Source organism: Balearica regulorum, chromosome 3, assembly GCF_011004875.1.
Source record: "Balearica regulorum gibbericeps isolate bBalReg1 chromosome 3, bBalReg1.pri, whole genome shotgun sequence".
Lineage (NCBI taxonomy): Eukaryota > Metazoa > Chordata > Aves > Gruiformes > Gruidae > Balearica > Balearica regulorum.
Genome location: NC_046186.1, coordinates 117,490,393 through 117,512,475, shown reverse-complemented (window position 1 = coordinate 117,512,475; position 22,083 = coordinate 117,490,393). Strand labels below are relative to the sequence as shown.

Sequence of the window (22,083 nt, the reverse complement as noted above, 5' to 3'; positions counted from 1 at the left end):
CAGGGTTTGGGTTTCTGGAGTTCTTTTTGTCTGGGAAGGTGATCAGTTGCTAACATTCTGCATTCTTTTGCAACTAAATTTATCTCTGTATATGTGGAAAAAAACTTTGCAGTTTTTGAGTGTGGGAACCCAGGTTTAACCTAGCAGTAGGCAAATTGCCACAGCACAAAGGAAAGAGATAACTGGGAAAAACCATTGACCAGGATAATAACTACACTACTCGTAAGCTATTTTCACTGAAAATAAAGGCTGTTTCTAACCACATACAGAAACACTTTACAGACACTGAGAGGTTCATCTAACTACTGATAGCCATCTGATGCCAACATTTCTTTGCCTTGCTTTAATCCATTTTCTAATCCTTAGTCTGCTTGTGGGGGTGACACCTTTTATTCAAACAGAAATAAGCCTCAGCTGGTTTCTTTCTCATCCAATAATTCTTTTGCTTATCCTGATTAAATCCCTCAACTTTGCTGTGACCACTCTTACTCTCAATAGCATCCTGAGAGCCAAACACTGGTCCTAACCACAATGGAGCACTAGATTGGGAAGAAATTCTACAACATGTAAGGCCACTCAAAGCCATTCAAGTGGTAATTCATAACAGTATTGCAAACCTTTTGCTATCTTCTCTTCTGCAAGACAAGGCATATTCAGTTCTGAACACAAACTCTGGATGCCTAGAGAGCCAGTAGACAGAACATGATCACCACAAGGAGCTTCCAAAATTTCCAAGCCCTTTCTGCTAGAAAATTCATCTCCCCCGAGAACTGCACAGGCCCAGCGATGGCACAGCACCCTAGGATCTGGGGTCTTATAGTGGTGGCTCTAAGAATCCATTCTAGAAAGTAAAAAAAGAAAAAACAAAACAAAACAAACAACCTTCTAATGACTACACAAGTTTGAAGAGAACAAGATTATCATGAATTTACAGTGACTTAATTCCTGTTAAAATCACAACAAAATTTATTCTCCTTTACACTCAAGTCTTTTTATGGTAATCCATCAAAATGAAGGAGTAATATTTAAGGGCCCCTTTTACTACTGTAGTAGCAGAGAGTCCCTAGGGCATGAGAATCAGATGTCATATGCACACAAGCAAGTAAGAGCAAAATCCCCTCAAGTGCCTACATCTATTTTTATCATCTATGTATACAAAGAGATAACAGCTACAGGGCTGAATAAAAATAAAACTGTGGTCAGCCTATAGCTGTCTAGCCTGCATGGGTTTTTTTGATCAGAAAGGCAGCTGAGGTGCCTGAATGTTTTAAGAACTGTAGTATAATATTGATCTATGTGTGATAATCAGGAGCAGAATTTGAGAAAACTTGAGTTTTGGCAAAGCTGTTTGTAAGGGTAGGTGTACAGCAATGAAAAATGCAGTATTTATAGACTTAAGGGTCATGGGCCTATCTTTAGACTAAAATAGGCTGTGGCCCTACAAGCTGTGCTTTTTGACAACTAAATGTCATAATTGAAGTAGGGTTTCTATACAACTCTTCGAAGGAGGATAATGAGCATGTTTTCTTAAAGAATTAGTCATAAAAATAATTTGTATTCTCACTCAAGCAAAGGATTAAATGGAATGGTTCCATCCTGAGCTGTAGCCAGCTTTCAGAAGTTTCCCCACATCCAGTGAGCATTTTACCAAGGCCGTACTACTGAAGAGAGCAAGTGTACCACCAACACTTGGCAAAAGACCGTCGGTAGGTTCAGAGAGAAACACCTAATGGTGATGCCTTATTCCAAAGGGAAATCGCTGGGCAGATAACCCAGCCATTACACCACTGAAAACACACTAAGCCTGCAAGGACCAGAGCTGCTCCTCTGGCAGAAAGAGTAATTATGAAACACCACATATTTTATAACTGAGTTTACTCCCAAGTGATGCAAGCAGAGCAGCACAGACAATTAGAATGGAAAGCCCTTCAAACTAGTGACACCTTCTGTCTCACACTAATTTATGCCAGTTCAGCTCTGCTGCTTTGCAGTACAAAGCTTAACAGAGAGCAACTCAAGGCATATTAGTTTTATTACCTGTTCCATCTATCCCCTGCTATAAAATACCTTATTCAGCTTTATCTGCACAGTCCCTCATCTGCTTCAGTACTACCCAACTCATTAAAAGACCAATACTTTTCTAATTTTCTCTTTCTTTTCTCTGGTGCCTGTTCTGCAATTATTTTTTTCTCCCTTTTCTCTTACATAAATCAGAATTATACCCTCCTTTGATTTATGTTGTAGGTGGTGGTTTTTTTGTTTTCTTTGGGTTTTGGTTTTTGGGTTTTGGTTGGTTTGGGGGTTTTGTTGGTTTGGGTTTTTTGTGTTTGGTTGTTTTGTTTGGGGTTTTTTTAAACAGGAATGCATAAGACTAAGAAGGAACATAAAGAACATGCTTCCATGAAATCTTACATTCTAATCAGAGTAATGAAAGGAAAGCCATAGCAAATAAACAATTTGGTGATTTCTTTAATATTAAAGTCATAGGAAGTTTCTTAATGTAGCATGATACTGCCTGCCAGGAAACCCACAGAGAACTAATAGATTCAGTGTCATTACAGAGCTGTCATCCAAGTGTCCTCATACTGAGCCTAGCTGATGTTAAGGAGGGTGACTAAAACAGGGAGAGGAAGCAAGCTTTCCCCCCAGAGAAGCAAGTGGAGAAGCACTGGCAATCTGCATTTTGATTGTCTTTTGAGTGGCAATTAGTTTTTTTCTTTATTATTGCTTTTAAAGTAAAGCCACAGCTCTTTTGTTCAGCAACTCTCATTTGTCTTACAGGCACATGTAAAAGTTCCATCTGAGGCCAGGGCCCCTCTCCAGTATGTCATCAAAAGCAAGGGCAATGAAGATTTGTTTGTACTGTAGGTGTCAATACAGTGTTGAGGTATGGGAGCTGGTGCAGATGTCAGAAACGAACTAGCCATTGTAATGTGCAGCTTGTGAGAAACTGAATAAAAAGGTCCACATGAGCTCATTCTGATAGCAACATATAATTTATCCTACAGCATCCCATACTGACAGTCTTAAGTATATTTGAACATAAGCCCCATATACATCCCAAACAAAATAGAAAGGGATGAGAGCAGAAACAAGAGTGAGATGATCTGCTTATTTCCCCAGAGGACGTAGGTGGATCCAGAAACTTAGATGACAGAATGCTCTGTCACCCCGTATGGTACCTCTCAGCTGCAGCTGAAGCAGAATTAGCACTTGCTCCAGGATTGAAGATGTCTCACAAAGGTTTGAAGGCCACATTCATCAGCATACTTTTTCCATCTCAGAAAATGCTCTTTGGTTGGGTTACAAGATGCGTTAGAAAGAGAAACTAATCCTAAACTTGGGTAGTTTTGTTACCACACTTCAGCACAGCTCTTACATTAACACGTAGCAAATTCTGCCTCCAGGTTCTCCATTTTCTGTTTGCAAAATGAGAAGCTAAGCTGCAGGGACATGAACCAAGGCCCACAAGAGTACATCTTCAGAGAGCAGGGTGCTATGGTTCAATCTGACAAAAGCAAACATGCAATCTGAAACAAACCTTCCTACATTACACAAGCACCATTACTTTGTGGAACACCGGACACAAAGACGACACAAGTATGTACTAGGTTACAACACTTGAGCACTACAGTACGGATTTTCTTGCTTCCCTTATATCCTATCCAAGTATTTAAGAAACAATGTCATGGTACACTTGCAGGATTGAGTGAAGTGGCAGCTAGAAAGGCCTGAAAAAGTGATGAGGCTGCTTTAGATATAATAGGATTTCACATAAATATAAGATTCATGGGACAATTTAGGTTGGAAGAGACATCAGACCAATCACCTATTCAAAGCATGCTGCTTTTAAGCTAATTTGCAAGGGTTATCTTAGATATATTGTTGAAGAGCCACAGGAAGACCAACAGAAGCTGTTCGGTACCTTTTCTCACCTCAGAGAAACACTTAAAATGTACGAACAACATCCATAACCATCCACTTTAACAAAATCCGTGTGCTGAAACACTTACTAGTGCTAGAAACACTTACTAGTTTGTTACTAGAAACACTTATAGAAGAAATTATTTTGTACACACAGATGTTCATAAAAAAGTGTAATTAGTATTTCTATATATTCCTCACAATTACGTCTTCAAACCTTTTATAAAGCTATCATTCTTTCACTCAAAAGTATAAGTAAATTCAGCCAAGTTATCTGATAATCCACAATATAAAATATCAAGTCTCAGAAAGAAAAAAGGTACAGTCCATGTCAGAAGCACAAATTTAGAAGCCCGTGCATAAAATCTATTCACCCTGCAAACAGTACACAGAAGAGGCATTTATTTACCCTTTTTATGTACAAATAAAGCCTGAGAACATGTTGTCTCTCATACTCACTATTATACATCTATATGTATTGCTTGCAATAATTCACGTTGGCTGAAATGAGGTTGGATCGAAAGTTTGGATGGTGCATCTTTGATAAACATCTTACAGATTTCCTTCTTTCTCTAAGAAGGAAATTAAACAGGCATGACTGAAGTCAAACAGATTGAGGTCTGCTACTACTTTAGCAACTGTAATTACAAAATAACTGAGGGAAAAACCCCACCTGTTTCAGCACATTTCAGTATCACATATAAAGAACACTCCTTCTTTCAGAAGCCTTCAGTAAATGAAAAGTAGCAAGTGTTTTTGACTAAAGAACTAGAAATTTGGGTTTTTTTTGAGATTTGAGCTTTTTTTTTTAATAGAACAGTGTGAACACGTCATTGAACCACATCGTTACTCATTAGACAACATGCTTGCATTCTTCACTGGAAATAAAGACACTTAAGGATACAATAAATTATTAGCTTATAATTAATGTGAAACACACACACACACACACACACCCCCGTCTTACTTTCTTTTCAAAGAACACAGCAATAGGTATTCCTACCTGAAAAGTATGTTGTTTCCACGCTCCCTGCAACTGTTTCTGGAGTGGCTGCTTGGCATTTGATGCTTGATATGGACCTACCTCGAGCTGCATTGCTCTTTCCAGTGTTTCTGCTATAACTTTGCATGCACACAGTAGGAAGTCCCCAATGCTGATTTTAAAACAGCAGGTTGTCTTTTCCAGCAGTTTTTCTGCATAGACACAACAGAAATATCAAGCTGGTGAGTTGTACTGCTGTCACTTAGACAGTGGAATTGTTACTGAGAAATACTATGCCAATAATTAATACGTACAGTGGAAAAATGCATGTCAAATTGACTTGTAAAGGTCTGCTGTAAACATTACTACTAACTAGCATCTCACTGTATGTAATTATATGATCACACAGCATACTTGAGTGATAATGTAAAAATAGATAATTTATAGGAAAAAAAATACTAGACTGGTTAATCGGGACTGTGCAATACATGTGGCCTGCACTGAAGTTTGCCATATCTCATTCGTAAGTAGCCTATCATATTTTTAAGTTTCTGAAACATGTAATTTTTATTTAAAATTGTCTCCTGCACTTCACAAGCAGAATTGTAGAAGCAGCAATATTCTTCTACTGAAGCAAATGGTATGCCCAGAAAAGACAAAGTTTGTCTCTTCTCACCTCCGCCAACTGGTGGCATAAAAGGTGTTGCCTCACTCCCTACAATACTTATTTCACCTACATCTTTGTCACTTCTGATCCCAAGCCCATGCAGAAGTATGTTTGCACTGACCTCAAGGAGAGCAGCAAATCTGCCTCCAGGGACAATGCACACGTTACAGCTGTACTCTCTGTGTGCTCAAAGCTATGAGAAAGCCTATGGTCAGTTATCACATGGACCCATACTGGCAGTCCATCATGCTCGGGTGTGCAGCAAGGCCAGACATCTCTCCAAAAAGCATGTCGGCTCAGGTAGCAGTTAACCCTCACTGAAGGGACAAATAAACGTGTTCCCATGCTCAGCACTACTCAGTTTGCAAAAACACCATCCAGTTTATAAAGCCAATGAAAGAACATACCACAAAAAAAACCCCAAACCACAACAAAAAAAACCCCATAATACCTGAACTGCCACTTCAGACCCTGTATTTATAAAAGACAGACAGCCCTGCCAAGACAGGACACCCAGCCTTCTACTGCACACCATTACTGCCCTATCCTGAGGCTGCACTCCAGAAGCCACTAGCCTTCCTGCCTCTGCAGCTGAACAGCTCTGTGAGGGGCCTTTTCATATTGTAGCAGCTGTTTAATGAAAAAAAAAAAAAAAAACCAACAAAAAAAAAAACAGAACTGCAAACAAATAAACACACAAGCTCACACAGTCTGCCTCTGCCAGAAAAACAAGGTTTGCCTTTCTTCAGCAACAACCTTCTCAATGATCAAGACTGATCTTTCACAATGTAGCTGTAATGGCAGCTGAAGAGTTCAAGAGCAGGTCTTGCCCATGCCTTTTCTGTCCAGAATTTATCCAGTTTACTTCTTCACACATGGGTAGCACAGAAAGACTTTACCAACAGAGTAGGACTCCCTGGCACCACTTTACAGTAACAGGTTTGTCAAGTTATAACTCAGACTTCTCCTGTGCAAAGAACTCCAGGCTGTCAAAAACCCTGCTGTATTGTTAATAAAAATGCCTACAGAGAAATGAAACTACTTTTAACCTGCATTTTATGTCCTGGGTTCCAACTTTGCCTCTGCCTTCCCCTGCATCTATCATCCAGCTTGTACCTAAAGAAGTAATAGCTGAGCAGAGGGCATAAGCTGTCTTCATCTCAATGCAGGAAGCAACTGCTCCTGCAGTTCATGTGTGTTTCAGTCATGAGTTGACAAAAACTTCAATAAAATAAGCTTAAATCTTCTCAGAATCATTCTGGGGTAACTTATCATGATGATAAAAAGGCATTAATTGCAGAGTCAAAGAAACCGCATTATATCATTCATAATAAAAGGACATCAAGATTAAAAATCTTGGCAATAGTATGACACCTACAATGAAGCACATGTATCATTCTAACCATAATCACTCCAACCATAATCATTCCAAATTCTAAGAGTTTCAGATCAGGGTCTTTCAGTGTGTTGCATGCAAGCACCCTCTAAATCCACATGAAAGCTTGGGATACACTCCTTCCAACCTATCCTTATTAGTGACAATACAAGACAGTGACTGAAGAGAAAAAACAACCATAGGAATAAAAAAAAAAATTGTTAAAATAATACATTGCCTGCAACAATATTTGGTGCCCATAGCACCAAAAATACTCATTTTTAAAATCAAAATTCTGTTAATGATTAGAAAGCCACCAACAGTTATGATGTGCCACTGAATTTTCCCAGCACAGGAAAGGCATTCCCAGGAAGAAGCATTTCCTCAGGGCTGAGAATTCTTTTTTTTAACTACTCTCATCCTACCAAAGGAAAAAAAAGAAATAGTTTTAAGACCAGATGTGCAGCATGGCAGCCTGTACTGTTTGGAAAATCCTCATGTCTGAGCTTCTGACAGGCAAGAGCCGAAATGTCTCATCTTTCAAAGTCAGGGTCAACAGAAACATGCTTTGCTAGAGAACCTCACCAGCATACAGGATTTGACCACCAACAATTGGTGGGGCACAGTGACAACCCAGTAACTTGGAGCATTTCAGCGGGTCTATTTCTAGAATTTATTCAGGGAAAGCTACTCATCTGACCCCTGCAATACCCATGGAAGAAACCTAAATACAAGTATGAAAGCTCAAGATTTCACTTGATTAATTAAAATGGACAAGGGAGAAGAATAAAGGTTTTATCTGAAAGGTTGAGTCTTCCCTTCCCCCCTCCCAAAAAAACACCAAACCCCACCACAGGAAACTCAGTCATTCCTCTCTATCTCCCTCATTAAACAGCTAGCTCTTCCTCCAAATGCTTGCACGCAAAATATATACAAATCTCAAAACACAAATCCCAATTAGTCTGTCACAAACATAACTTCAAGATTCTCTGCTTCTGAATATCTGATTATGTCAAGATTTAAGCTGCTCTTCTGCCCTGAGAGATAAACAGATTATATTTTCCAATGACAAAATGCACAGGTTGTAGTTATTCATATTCATGCCCTTTGTGACAATCACAAGTAATCAACAGCAATCAGATCACTACAAAAGAGCAGGCTGGGCAGATATGAACTACCGAAATTCAGCCTCCCTGGGAAAACAAAGTCACATTACCATATGCATAAGAAATGTTCATTTTTTATTGTCTGATAGTTGGGGATATTTCTAAAGACTGTTTTTTCAGTTTTATATCCTCTATGCTCTTAGCCGCTTCTCCTTCGATCCAGTTGAGCTGAGCACATGCGGAGGGCATATCACCAGGCAGGATCAATTCACTATCCGGGCTACATTTTCTAAACGTGTTTGGAGGGGCCTCGCCAGCCCTGATGAAACGTGTGCCAAAGCATGATCTAGTCAGGTCTGGCAGGCAGTAAAAGCACTGTATATCATCACTGGGTCCATGCACACTCTAGATTAGCTAAAGTAAAGCGCTTGGAAAGCTATCCCACAGCTGTGGGAGTAGATAAGTAAAAGCAGAGAAGCAGTTAGGTGATGACAATGAAGAAACGTGTCTCAGTTGCTGCTTTATTATGAACATGAATTAGTGGGATGATCCAGTCATTTTGGATGTTTTCTGTATGAAAACAAATTATCCACCACCAATATACAACATCTATATGGATAAAGAGGAGAAAACATTGGATACTAGCTTGTCTCTTCTGCACAATTCTTTAGAGACCAGAAGGGTGGCAAATAAACTCTCAGAATGTCTACTAAATAATGCATCTTCATATAGTTAAGTATATTCTGTTCAGAAGCCTTCTGCTTTTAGTCTATTTAGACAATTTCCAGAATAATTATCTGAGAAGTCCAATTTGGATGTTGCAGCCAGCATGAATTATTTTTTTTTTTTTTTAAACTTATGATTGAATAGATGAACTTCTATTTGGTCAGGGCAAAATGATTTCTGAAATTTACGAGTACTAAACTATAATGGTTTTCACTGCTATACATATTTTCCTCACTGATTAAAACCTCACATTTCTACAGCCACAGGATCATTTATTTTAGGAGGACACTAACACAAGCAATTCATTCTTCACAAGTTTTGCAAAGCATACCCTTGGCAGCCGTCAGAAATCCCATCAGGTTAAAAATGCCAAACCAGAGGCCAATGCCTAGGAGCTCTGACAGGAACAGAAAGAAGAGAGGAACCATCTATGTAACACCTCAGAGGCAGGTGGTCTGCTGCTCCAAGGGCACTAACAAATCCCAGATGACAACCCTCATGTGGCTGCCACCTCCTCCTAACAGCACTGCTGCCCTCTCCAACTAACATCTCCCAATCCCATCAGCAGTAACTGAACTAGTGAGTATACAGTCATAGAAGTCAAGCGTGGAAAGGGTGATTTTAAGAAAGTTATTTACAGATTGGATTTCCATCTCTTACAGCCACTGTTCTCACTGCACAGCCACATCCCCATAAACCCAGTTAAATTCACAGGGCCTAGCAGGAAACAGGGAATACTGGTAAATCACATGATTGTTATCTGGCTTTGAAATTGAAAGGGTAATAAATTTATGGAAAGTAGTTCTTGTGGTTTAAGGTAGTTAATCACTATTTTCCATAAACTTATTACCCTTTTAATTTCAAAGCCAGGTAATAATTTGTAGGGCTTCCTGTGCATAAGGCACAAGCAATCCAGGTCAGTCAGCTTCAAAGATCATCATGATTATAAAGCAGAACAAGTGAATGGTAAAGATATATGCTTGCAACCAGACAAATATATAGTAGGTAAGAGAAGCAAGTTCTTCCTATTTTCATGAATTTTGTCACAAAACTAGCATTTTGAAGCACAATGTGTTTGCACGTTCTGGTCAGCCAAGTGGAAAAGGCTTAGGAAAAGCTCACAGACCCCCGTACAAGAGGCTGTGCAGATGCACCACCTCACAAGTGCCCGTGTCCTTCCTCAGCCAGGACATTGGACTCCTTGGGTCCGTACCGCAGGGCATGTCAGCCAGGCACATCACAGTCCACAGGAGACACTGCGACTGCAGCTGTGCCCTGCCCTAGGACACAGGAGCTGTTCTGCAGACTGCGCAGGGGCCAGAAATGCTAACATAGTCTCCTACGTCTACATCCAGCTGTGAAAAGGTCCCATCTGCACATCCTTTAAAATTTTCCACATGAGAAGAAAAACAGATTTTAAAGTACTATCAAAGATGATCATATAAATAATCCTTCTATAGACAGACAGTCTGCAGTTTTATTTCACCTGTAGCTTGTAGCTGGAGCGTTATCAAAGCCACAGAACAGCTCTTCTGCAGTTCTGGTGTATAATGGAGTTACTGGCAACACAAGTGCTATTGAAAAGTGATGCTCTGTAACTCACTTGCATTACCAACAAATCCCAAACCTTTTTAAATAACTGCAGAATAAGGAAGACTTCTGCCCTCTGTCTCTAAAGATCTAGCTAAGCTCCAGTATTCTCTATCGCAGATAAATCCGTTTTCCAAAGAAACCAACAAGGCTCGAAAAACTCAGGGCTGCCCTCTTGCTGATGTGCAACAACTGCAATACCTAATGCTGTCACTTGATGTCTCTGTGCTGAATAAAATCCCTGCCAGGCATGGTCTCCTGCCACGAGGCTGCAAAGTGACCAGGCTGGAAGCTAATTTGGCTTTCTGCACTCCATCTCTTCACTACCCGTCTCTCCGAGACGGACTTCTGTGCAGTATGATACAGATGGTGCCAAATGCAAGAGAAAAGCAAAAAAGTTAAAGATACATAAAAACATGCAAGACAACCTCACAGCTAATAACCAGTAAGATCAGGAAGAAAGAGATTCTCTTTACCTCCAACATACTGGTGTAAGTATATGTCAGTTACTTAACAGGGAAAGTGAGCAAACATGTAATAGAAAGCTGAAATGTTAAATATTAAACTCTTCAAATACAAATACTGGCCAGTCATCCTTAGGAAGCTGTGTTGGAGGATGGATAAAGAAAACTTAAGTACTTAAGATATCTGCTAATTTCAGAGCTAGCTAGTTAAAAAGTAGGTCAGATATGTTTTCAGTTCACTTCTACAGTGTTTGAAATTACTTTTAGTATACGAGCAATCTTTCCACCAGATGCACTCTGGCTTAGAGGACTTTTGAGTTAGAAGCAAGTATTACTGGGGCTTTCCTGCGGTTATGCAGGAAATTGAGGGATGCACTTGTCCTTAATGATCTTCCATCAAAAGACACAAAAATACAAGCCTCTGACAAGCTGATCCTCAGAAGCATTTAGGAAATTTGGAGGCATCTTAGGCCTTCTCACAAAACCATGATCCTCCAGTAACCTCCCAGCTATTCCTTCTCTGCTCCTTCCTGCAACTCACAGAAGACAGCAGGCATAGATTTTCAGTCCTACTAAATCTGTCTGGTGATGGAAAGCCTAGTTAAAAACCTAATCAGCAATTTCAAATTCTTCTCGACAAGTAAACTGCTGTTCAGAAGGGATGGAAATTGCAATGTGAGCTTGTCTGAAGCACAGCCAGTAACTCAAAATGAAATATATCCATTATGGGCTTGATCTTTGATTTCCTTTTCAGGAAACATGAAACCGTACTCAAATCTAAACTCTAAACATGCTACTTTGTCCTTTCAATTTTAATAAGACTGTAAAATCTACATCATAACTTTAGAGTGTAAGAACAGAGCAATAAAATCATCTATCACCAGTTATTTATTTCAATATGGATTGCATTCCTAATTGTTTTCTACAATTTTAAAGCAATTTGCCATTCACTGAACTTCAACAAATGAGATCTTTGAAAATACAGCTATTAAGAGAGATTAATAGCAGCTTCTCGCCTCTTATCCCAGGAGCCCAAGATATTCTCCAGTTATTGCTATTCCTCTCAACACACTCTTCATGCAGAATTAAAGAAAAGGGCATGAGAACATGGACACCACAAGCAGTTTTCAGTTGTAAAGACATGGCAAGATGGGCAATAACATTTTGCTTCAAAGCATAGCCTATTTAGTGCAATAAAATTGTTTTGGCTTTTAAAATTTTAAATCCACTTAAAACTAGAGGTCACTGAGCATTCAAACTGCCATGCAACAGTAGTAGTCAGGTGCCTTCCAATGCTTGCAAAACTCAATGTTAACAGATAGCTGTCTCTTGTTTCAATACTCTTTCATTAAGATTTGTTTATCACTAAGGAATATAATCCCTCGTAACTTCAGACTGCTTATGCTATCTACAGTATTTTGGGTAATCAAGATGCTAGAATTTCTGAAAAGTGAGATTTCTTCAGCAAAAGATCAAAACAGTGCTTATAAAAGTTAATTGCTCCAAAAATATATAACTGCCTTCTGAATCTATACACCTTTCCTTTATTTAAGGAAATAAACAGTGAGCAGTTATCAAACATCTCTATCAGATGTTCCAATGTGAGGTAAATGCTGAGACTTAGATAGAATCAACTGTCTGGTTTAGAAGTCACTTCATGTTTACTCGGAAAAACCCCGACAATTTTTCTGTGAAGAGTACTGCGGCTAATGCAATACCATAAATATATATATATAAAAAGAAGATTGTTCAAAGTTGACTAAATCTCTTTGGTAATATAACTACTTGTTATCAATCAAGACAAGGTTGTCACTTCTCTTGGATCAAGGTTAATCTACTCATAACCATTAAATTCACACACATGCATTATCAAGGATGTATTTTACAGCTTCTCACTCTAATAATCTGAAGCATTACCAGTTGAACAGGCAGCAGCATGACATCTTATATCACAGATGTGGAAAAGCAAGAAAGGATTTGTACTGTTATCTCTGGATTTCATGCTATGTTTTTAGCTGTTAAGGAATAAGATCAGTAGGAATCGGTCAGCAATACCCAGCAAGGCAAAGCTATAAAAACATGAAAAAACATAGAAAGACTGGCACACTATTGGGTTTTTTCCCAGCAAATGATGGAGAAAATTTCTGCACAACAACAGAAGTGTTAACTTACCTCCTCAAGAAGTATAGGTAAAAGGTGACCAAGCTAAGCCTCAGCATTCCCAAGTGCTGCAAATTACTGAATCTGAAGCCCAGCCTATATCCCCTTGCTAACAAGCTGAAATTTTATTTAATTTAGTATAGACTTTGCTGTACTAACTGACGGGTATCTAAAAAATACCAAGTTTTCCTATGAAAAATGCTGAACCATAGAGGAAAATCAGAACCCTATTCTGTTGTTCATATTTCTGGGAATCGCATAAAAAATATCTAGTAGTAGTAAAAGCCATATGTGTCAGTAAGAGTAGACAGACTACTATGTAGCTTTACAAACAGAGCAAATCAATAGTGGTTTTACATCACCTGAAGACATGCCCCGCTTCCTCTACAGTAATGTATTTGAATATACCCTATTTGCTGCAAAGCTGCCAGGCAGTTTGCAAGAGCACTATAGATCTGTGCTAGCTCAAAAATTTCAGGAAAGGCAATGATAAACAGAAGATAACTGCTAACTTGAAAACTGTTTCCTCTACAATCAAAGATAATTGCTTTAAGGCATATTAAATCTAAGCTAAGTACATTTAGTGACCCGCTAGCATTTGCTGCTGAAAACAGCTGGATTTGAAATGTTAAGCCTCAACTTTGATTAACTATCCAGTAATCTATGAGGGCAACTCTAAGGCACAGAACAGATTTATCTTTAAAAGGAAAAAGAAAGCAAAATGTTTCCTCTCATTAACTTTTGAAAAAAGTTAATTGGAGAGGCAGCAAATACACAGATCAGACTAACAGAGAGACGAGGCACTGTCATTATTCTTTTCTGCAGCAGGAGTAAACAACGTAAGTTTTAGACTAATCGTCCTACTTTAATGTTACCAGAGGTATTTTTGGTGCTCAAGATCAAACTCATGGCAGTGGCACATTTAGCATATGCAGTGTATTACTGAATGGAAAGCCAAAGCTGGAGGCTGAGTAGTTCACAAGATCCTTCAAGATCCATCCTGCATGACATGGCTGTACTGATTACGTGAATACTCCCTAGGAGCACTCACGCGGATGCAGAATGAACAGACAAGGAATGGATTCACAGCACCAGACACTCTGAAACACTCTATTCACAAACAATCCAGTAAATCAGTGAAATAGAAGTTCAATGTGTTCATTCATTGACATAAGCTTTCCAAAGATTAAAGCAGCACCAACCTCAGTATATCACAAAAGGTGTAATTACCTGGCAGTAAGTCACATATTTTTGCTAAGGAAGGTGACTGAGGCTTTTTACGAAGACCTGCGTAGGCACTGCACACTTTAATGGGATGAAGGTTAAGCTTCTTAAATTCACATAGAAAAACAACAGCACATTTAAACATCCCACACGGTGCCTCATCTCACACAGCTAAAGGACTGGGACTTTCCTCACAGGCATCTGGTGAACGTGGGGACCCCCAGGAGCACTGAGGGAGGTGGTGTGTTGCACTTGGGACAGAGCAGACAGGAGCACACATGGCCCAGGCACAGCAGGGAGCTCCAGGAAGCCTTCCACTCCCAAGGAGGCTCTGCCTCTACTTCTCTCCCTTCTGGCAGAAGACACCAAATGGACATGATTTGGAACTACAGTTTTAGCCAGACTCAAACACGTTTCAGCCCATCTGAAAGAGCCGAAATGATACAGAAACATGTAACCCACATACTTGGTTTCCTTTTTGTTGTAGCTTTTCTGAACCCTATGAAAGGCATCTCCCTGCTAAGAAGTCCTGCTGTTTTCAAACTAGAGGAGATTGACATTGGTTTCAAAAGGACTCCCTCAGGCACTTTTTCCACGTGCACAATTTCTCAGTCTAAAGTTTCACTGGCATGCCTTCACCACTCTGCCATTTTTATGCTTATGGCACGGTCTTAACCTGCTCATACTTCTCTGAAAGGATAAATGCAACAAAACCAACCCATCATTTAATGCAAAAATGCAGCTGGGGCCAAAACCATCAGATCTGTACAGGTAACGTGGTCATGTCTGCTCTGGCCTCGTACAGATTGAATCTCAAAAAACTGGTGATCCTTGCACCCACAGTCCTGCTGAGTGACTAATTAGGCTAAGTGGACTGCTGGGCTAAGTGGATTGCTGGGCTATGGGATTAAATGCCAAACTGAAAACAGGCTCATGAAGCTTCCCTTCCAATAGCATTTCTCTTGTAAATGAAGGGAGCATCTACTCAAACAGTGCTCCCAGGCCAAGAAGTGAGTAGTGTCTAAAAGCAAATACAGGTAAAGACAAATACTTCTCTTGCCTCCTGGAACGAGGCAGTCAGCTGGAACTACACAGCATCAGGTCAGTCAACACAAGGAGAAGCCTTTCTGACAAAGCATTAAGACTGGCCGTATTCTCTGCCAAGATTTAACTTTAAATGGATCCAAGTGTAGCCTGAAGTAAACTGCAGTGTAACTGTACAACACTGGTGAAGCTGAGGCAGGGATGATAGTAGCAAGCTTTTTACCCAGGAGGAAAGGACACAGCTGCATAGTCAGATGCTGGTAAGAACACAATCCTTACTGTGACATGATCATCACAGGCCAACTAGATGTCTACATAGCATGGAAAACACTTCATAAAGAGAAACATGCTATCAAAAGAGCCCAAGTTATATTTGCTATTTATCTCCATTTTCTTTAACCTGCCTGAAGCCTTCTGAGTTGGCATTTATGCACACCCTAATCTCTTTCAGGAATAAAGAGAATTTTAACCTTCCTATCTGAAACAGGCAAAGGGGAGATAAGGTCTTCAGCATACTGAACACTCCTCTTATTCCCATAGATCTACTCCAAGTCTTTCAATCAAGAAAGCGTACCTGTAGCATTCCTAATCGCTACTGCATGTTCAGGATCACAATGTGTTAATCCCAGCATTTGCAGTACTGAAGGTAATACAGGTTGAGATAAATAAGGTAACTCAAAAGACTAAAATACTGGTGAGGTTTTAAATATCATTATCTATCAACACTATCTTAATTTTACAGGGTACATATGTAGGCATTGCAAAAATCCCTTTGCCCTTGGGAAGGACTATAACTTGCTTTAACATTCTGGCATCATGGATTTTCTTAATCTTTCCTCAGAGCATTAGAACTATTCTATGAATTTCCTGACTTACCTTGCAAATTAATTCGGAACTGCAAATATGGCTCTAGAGGCTGATCCTCCTTATGTCTGCACTCCATTTAATTATGCTCAAGGAAAAGCAGCAGAGGACAGAATGCTGCTGCTCTGCCAGGGTAATGTTCACCATCATTGGGAACAGGAGTAGATGCGCTGCAGGTGCCAGGACACTGCACATCTGGCTATTTTAACAGACCCCTACAAACCCATTGGAGAGGGCACTGCAAGCTGAATGGCAGGTCCATATACTCTAAAGCTTTTGGTCTCTAGATATTTCTAAGTCTTGGAACAATTCACAGAGAAAAGGCAAATGCTGTTTGGTACCCCAAACAGTTATCTGACATTTTGGAGCTTAGGAAATAAACCACAACTAAAAGCTACAGTTAGCAGCTTGGCATTGGGCCATCCAGCCATAACCATGATTGATATTACATTTGGTTCTGTCAGACACTATCCCTATAATAGAGCTATCAGCACCTTAGCAGCAAAATGTCTTTTCTGATGCAATTTTCAAGATCACCTTTGTAGCACACCAGAAGTTTTAACTGAAGAAAACTTCTGTTGCAGGTCATCTGCCTCAGTGGGGTTCCGAGTCTTCAGCCTGACCTGTAGCCTGTTCCTATTTCCATGCTACACGTTGTTTCAATTGTCCACATTTATCGCCTATGCAGTTCATCTGCTGAAAAGTCACCCTTTGATACTAGTGATGTTTAAACAATTTTCTCTCTACGTGCTCCCAACAAAAGCAGATGACTGATTTTCTTCCCTGTGTTCAGTTTTTTTGGTTCCTTGGTTCTAATGAAGCTTGCCTTTTACAATCACCTATAATTTTGCTTGTTTTGCAGTCCTAAAGGCACAAACTGACAGTAGTTCCCATTCTGCTTCTTTTTTCTTTTTTTTTTTTTTTAATGACTGAATGACTGCCTGAAAAAGTTTTTAGCTTAAGTTCTTCTCAAGGTGAAAATGGGGCTTTGTGAGCATAAGATGTAACATTAAGGTACACAACTTGCTTTTATTCTTCCCCTCAAATGTAAATTGTTCCATGTGAATACCCTTTCCCCAATGGGAAAGACGGTCCAACAGTGAATTAAGGTCTGAAGTGTGAAAGCACAGCAAGACATTTTGGAAAAGCAGTTTGTGATGGTGAGCAAAATAATATTAAGTGTAGAATTCAGAACAGAATCTGTCCCCAGTCACTAGCTCCTATTTGCTCAGTTTTCTCCTGAGGCTGATTTTAGCTCTCCTATCAGCCAAATTCCTACAGCTCTTTTGCAGACAATCAAGTAATTTCATTCCTATAATATTTAAAAAACTTACTTGAATACTATTTTTCCAAAGAGTAATTGGGGTGGGGAGGGTGCATGCAGGGGAAGATTGTCTTCTATTATGTATGGACAACACAGCTGAACAATATTCTGCTAGATCAGCACATCTGTTTGCTGCATCTGCATCCCCGCCTTTTGATTCACATATTTGTTGTCTTCTTCAATAGCTTTGTTCCAAGAAGCATGTTGTCAAATCCTTGGCATTTACATCAGAGCATTTCAGCAACTTGCCATACTACCAGAGGTTGAACAATGTCACATCTCCAACTATCTTGTCATTGCTTCATAATGCATTTACACTTATTCCAGAGGCCAGTCATTACGTCCATAAAGAAATCTCTTTAAAGGGCTATTTCAGTAGAAAAACATAATTTGAAGCTTTGAAAGACCATGAAGAACTTAAAACAGCTTCTGCAAATTTCCTTTAACAGTCTTTCAAAAGAAAAAGCAGTTGCCTCTACCTATTGTGGGAATTGAATTTGATCTCAAGGATAGAATAACATGTGTTGTTATCCCAGGCAAAATAATTTTAGAAGAACAAGTGCTGAGACATTTCTGGCTGCTGTGGTGCCAAACTATTAGAAAATAAATGTTTAATCAATTTAAATGCTAGCTCCTATTATGATCCAGCATTTGCTGAGCTAACAGTTTACAGACAGATTCATGTTGGTCAACGTTGGTCTGATTCAGCATTGTCATCCAACAATCAATAACTGCCTTTGTGATATTTCAGCAATCCAAAAACTGTATTTGAATGCTACCCACTTCCACACATTGCCAGATCTAACCCCAATTCACATAAGTCACCACTTTTTAGGTCAACTGTTCTTTCCTGTGGATAACATAGGTCAATTGCCTATCAGTTGCGCCCACACAAGACCAAGAGTTAATAAGATGTTCCTTATCTTCCTCCACCAGCCACAGACAAATCCCTCACTTTAATACAATTACGTAAGGTTGCACATTATTGTTGCTACTACTACTTCCCAAATGCAAACTGGTCAGGCTTAGTTACACTCTAAGTCCTGAACTTGCAAACAATGAAGAACATCCTTCCTCAAAGAGAAATGCAAGTGTATTACATACAACAGACTTAATAGGAGTAAAGCAGTAACGTACTACAAATATAAGTCAACCATGCTAGACCTTTTCTCCTCTTATTCACAGGAAATATATATATAGGCACATAAAGTATATATAAGTATGCACCGTCAGAGAATCTGGGGACTCCAACTGCATAGTAATGGAAGCACAATTTAGGACAGGTCAGACAGAAACTTTATTAATGATGATCATAGTGAGGGAACATTCAGATAGCATCTCCACCTCTGCTCTCTGCCAGAGACCCAACCTATATATTCTTTCAGGGGTAAAAAAAAAAAAAAAAAAAAAAAAAAAATGAGGAAAAACAATCACTTCAGTGTTAACAAAGCCAGGTATCCGTCCCTGGCAGGGATGGATTCCCTAAGTAGCTTGCTAACCACCACAATTCTAAGGAATCAAACAGTAAATAACATGAAAACACGGAGAGATGGCTCTTGGTGGCGCCCATAGGAGCAGCATGCCCAGTACTATCTTAGCTCAGAGTGGGGACTTGGAAACAATCACAGACTGTTAGCTTTTAGTAAGGATAACTTCTTTGCCAGACCTCTCAATCTCACACACACACAGATGTATCTCTGTATCAGGAAATACCTACTCAAGTATGAAGTATTTATGACTTAAAAGATTCAGGACCTTTATTTTACAGTTTTCACAGTAACATTTAATAAATAATTTTTTAAAATTACTTAGCAATTAGTCCACCAAGCAACAAAAGAACAACAGTTCCAAGTGGAAACACTTGTTCTGAACTCCAATTAGCAATTTCCCATACAGAAATTTTCACTCCTGAAATCTCTAGTGAGACACTACTCCTGTCTATTTCTGAAAATCACAAACAAATGCTTGTATTGCAGGGGATATTACTGGGGTATATTCCTTTAACTACAAATTTACCATAGCAGCTTCCACAGTTGAAAACACCTATGTATCGTTAGACACCTGGAGAACTACTTTCAACAGACCTGTGAAACAAGAGTGAGCACAAACCAACTGACTCCTGCAGCATCAGTAAGAGAGAAGCATGCAGTTAGATGAATTCTAATGATTTTTCAGGTGTTTGGACCTGTTAGCTGTGAAGCTATAATCAGTAATTCCTCATGATCTAAATGATAATATGACTGCCTTATGAGGTGCTTGTTACCTCAAGGCATCAAAACATTTTCCACAAGACAGTGGTATTATCCTTTCCTTTCACAGTGAGAAAGCAAGGAAGGGTGCAAGTTAACCACAGCTACCCACTAAGTCAATTAAAAAAACCCCAAACCCCCAAAACTTCTTCCTTAAATTCCAGTGCAAAACTTTACATATGAGAACCCAAAGATTATTGGCAATACAATTTCAATGGAACCTACATCAATTTCTATGACCTTTAAATTCTAATACTAACAGCATGGGCATCTGAGCCTCTGTTCCCTTGGCCAGCTATTTGATTCATACATAAAGACATACAGTGGCATATTTTTGTAAAGTTTCTCTTTTTGTTGTGCAGACTTTGGAATTGATTTGGGAGCAATTTTTGCCTCACAGCAAAATTACATGCCAGATTACAATAACATCAAGTAAGTGTGCTTTACTGAGCTTCTTTAATATTTAGTAATGTTCTTTTCTCATATCTATCTCAAAAGTAACTATTATTTTCCAGGCATTGTAATTCTTTCATAAAAGCATTTTGTTACCTGCCTATTCTAATACCATTCCTAAACCCAGCACATATATGTAACTTCACACTTGCTTACACATTGTACACAACAGACCATAGAAGCTAAGAAGTTTCTTTGAAACTAAGTACCTGAATCCTTCCTGAGCCTGCAGATCACAATCAAAATAAAATCCATGTTTCCAAACCACACTCCTCAAAGCAAATGTTTCAGCGACAGTGATTTTCCAGACAAAACTCAAGCATCATCCAGAGCAGGAAGAGACAGATCCTGAAGCAAGGCTGCAGTATAAATCTAAGGTCCATCCAGAAGACAGAGGCAAAATGACAAACAGGCACAGCTATAGTGTGCAGGGGACAGGGGTGTGCCCAGGGCTAACCTGAAATTGGGCTCCTGGGCAGTGGTGTGGGTGGAGGCTCCAGGTGAGGCTAATTGGGGTCATCAAGAGGTCTTAGTGCCTACAGAGCCCTGATACTGAGTTTATGGAATCAACATTTGAAAGAATTGGGATTTTTCATTGTCTCTTTTTTAGAAGCTCAATTTAAAGATGTGGGTTTGGGGGGTTTTTCCCCCAGAGAGAGCAGATTTATGCTTAGAGCAGCAGGGGAACCCTACAAAGTGTGTCTCTGCCTGCCTTGAAGCTCAAGGTGATCAACATCAATGTCTGCTCTGAGATATCTTAGCCTATATCATGGTTTAACCCCAATCGGTGACTAAGCACCACGCTGCTGCTTGCTCACCCCTTATCCCCCGCAAGGAGATGGGGAGAAGAATGGAGAAAAACCTCGTGGGTTGAGATAAAGACAGTTGAATAGGAAAATGAAGGAAGAGAATAATAGTAATAACAACAAATGATGCACAAATGCAATTGCTCACCACATGTGGAAGGGAAAAAAACCAGCCCAATGCCCAATCTGTTTCCAAGCAGCAATCCCACCTCCCAGCTAGCTTCCCCAGAGCATGACTTTGTATGATATGGAATAGCCCTTTGGTCAGTCTGGGTCAGCTGTCCTGGCTGTGCTCTCCCAGCTTCTTCTGCACCCGTCAGGGCATGAGAAGCTGAAAAGTCCTTTACTTAGTGAAGACTCTACACTACCCAGCAACAACTGAAAACAGTATTATCAACATTATTCTCATCCTAAATCCAAAACACAGCACTATACCAGCTCCTTGAAAGAAAATTAACTCTGTATCTATCTCAGCCAAAACCAGGACAACCTAGTAGTTTACCCTAACAAAGAGAGGAATAAGAAATACAATGTTCATCCCATTATTCATCATTTCTATCCACCAAATGAATGAGAAAAAATGTAACCTTTAGAAGTTATGCATACCTGAATACTGAATTTGGTACTGTGGGAAATTCATACTTGATGTATGCTGGAGGGTGGAGAGGTGGCATTTTTCAGCCATTTGTATACAGTCCCATAGGCTCTACCAATCCCGATTCCATCCAATTCATGGAAATGGTCTGTCAGGAACTAAGAGGTATCACCACATTAAAAGTAAAATTTGACCTTTCAGGAGATAAATAGAAATGTTTGATCCAGTATTGACAACTTGCAGAAACTTACAGGAGAGTCAAGGGTTTGGAAGGTTTTTTGCCCTTTATGTATTAGGTCACATGATCTCATGAAGAGCATCTGAGTCATTCTTGAAATCCATTGTGTGATATATGCTGGACAAGAGTTGAACCAATCTTTCTTTAAATTTTAAATCACATCAATTTTTTAAAGACAGATCTTGTCGCTTCCTTTGGCAGAGGACTGAAGCAGACATTGACAGACAGTGAGGGCTTCAATGCAGTTTCAAATATATAATTTCATAATATAAAGTTAACTACAGCAGATTTA

General features: G+C 39.5%; 1 long non-coding RNA gene across 1 annotated transcript in view; it reads right to left on the bottom strand.

The window, feature by feature from the left end:
• LOC142601162 (uncharacterized) overlaps positions 1-21,707 on the bottom strand; it is a 59,499-nt gene extending 37,792 nt beyond the window's left edge. The window contains exons 1-2 of the long non-coding RNA XR_012834794.1: positions 21,565-21,707; positions 4,928-5,118 (exon numbers count right to left, since the gene is read on the bottom strand). This is a non-coding gene — a long non-coding RNA (uncharacterized LOC142601162). The remainder of the gene's footprint in view (positions 1-4,927; positions 5,119-21,564) is intronic.
• Positions 21,708-22,083: the final 376 nt, after the last annotated feature.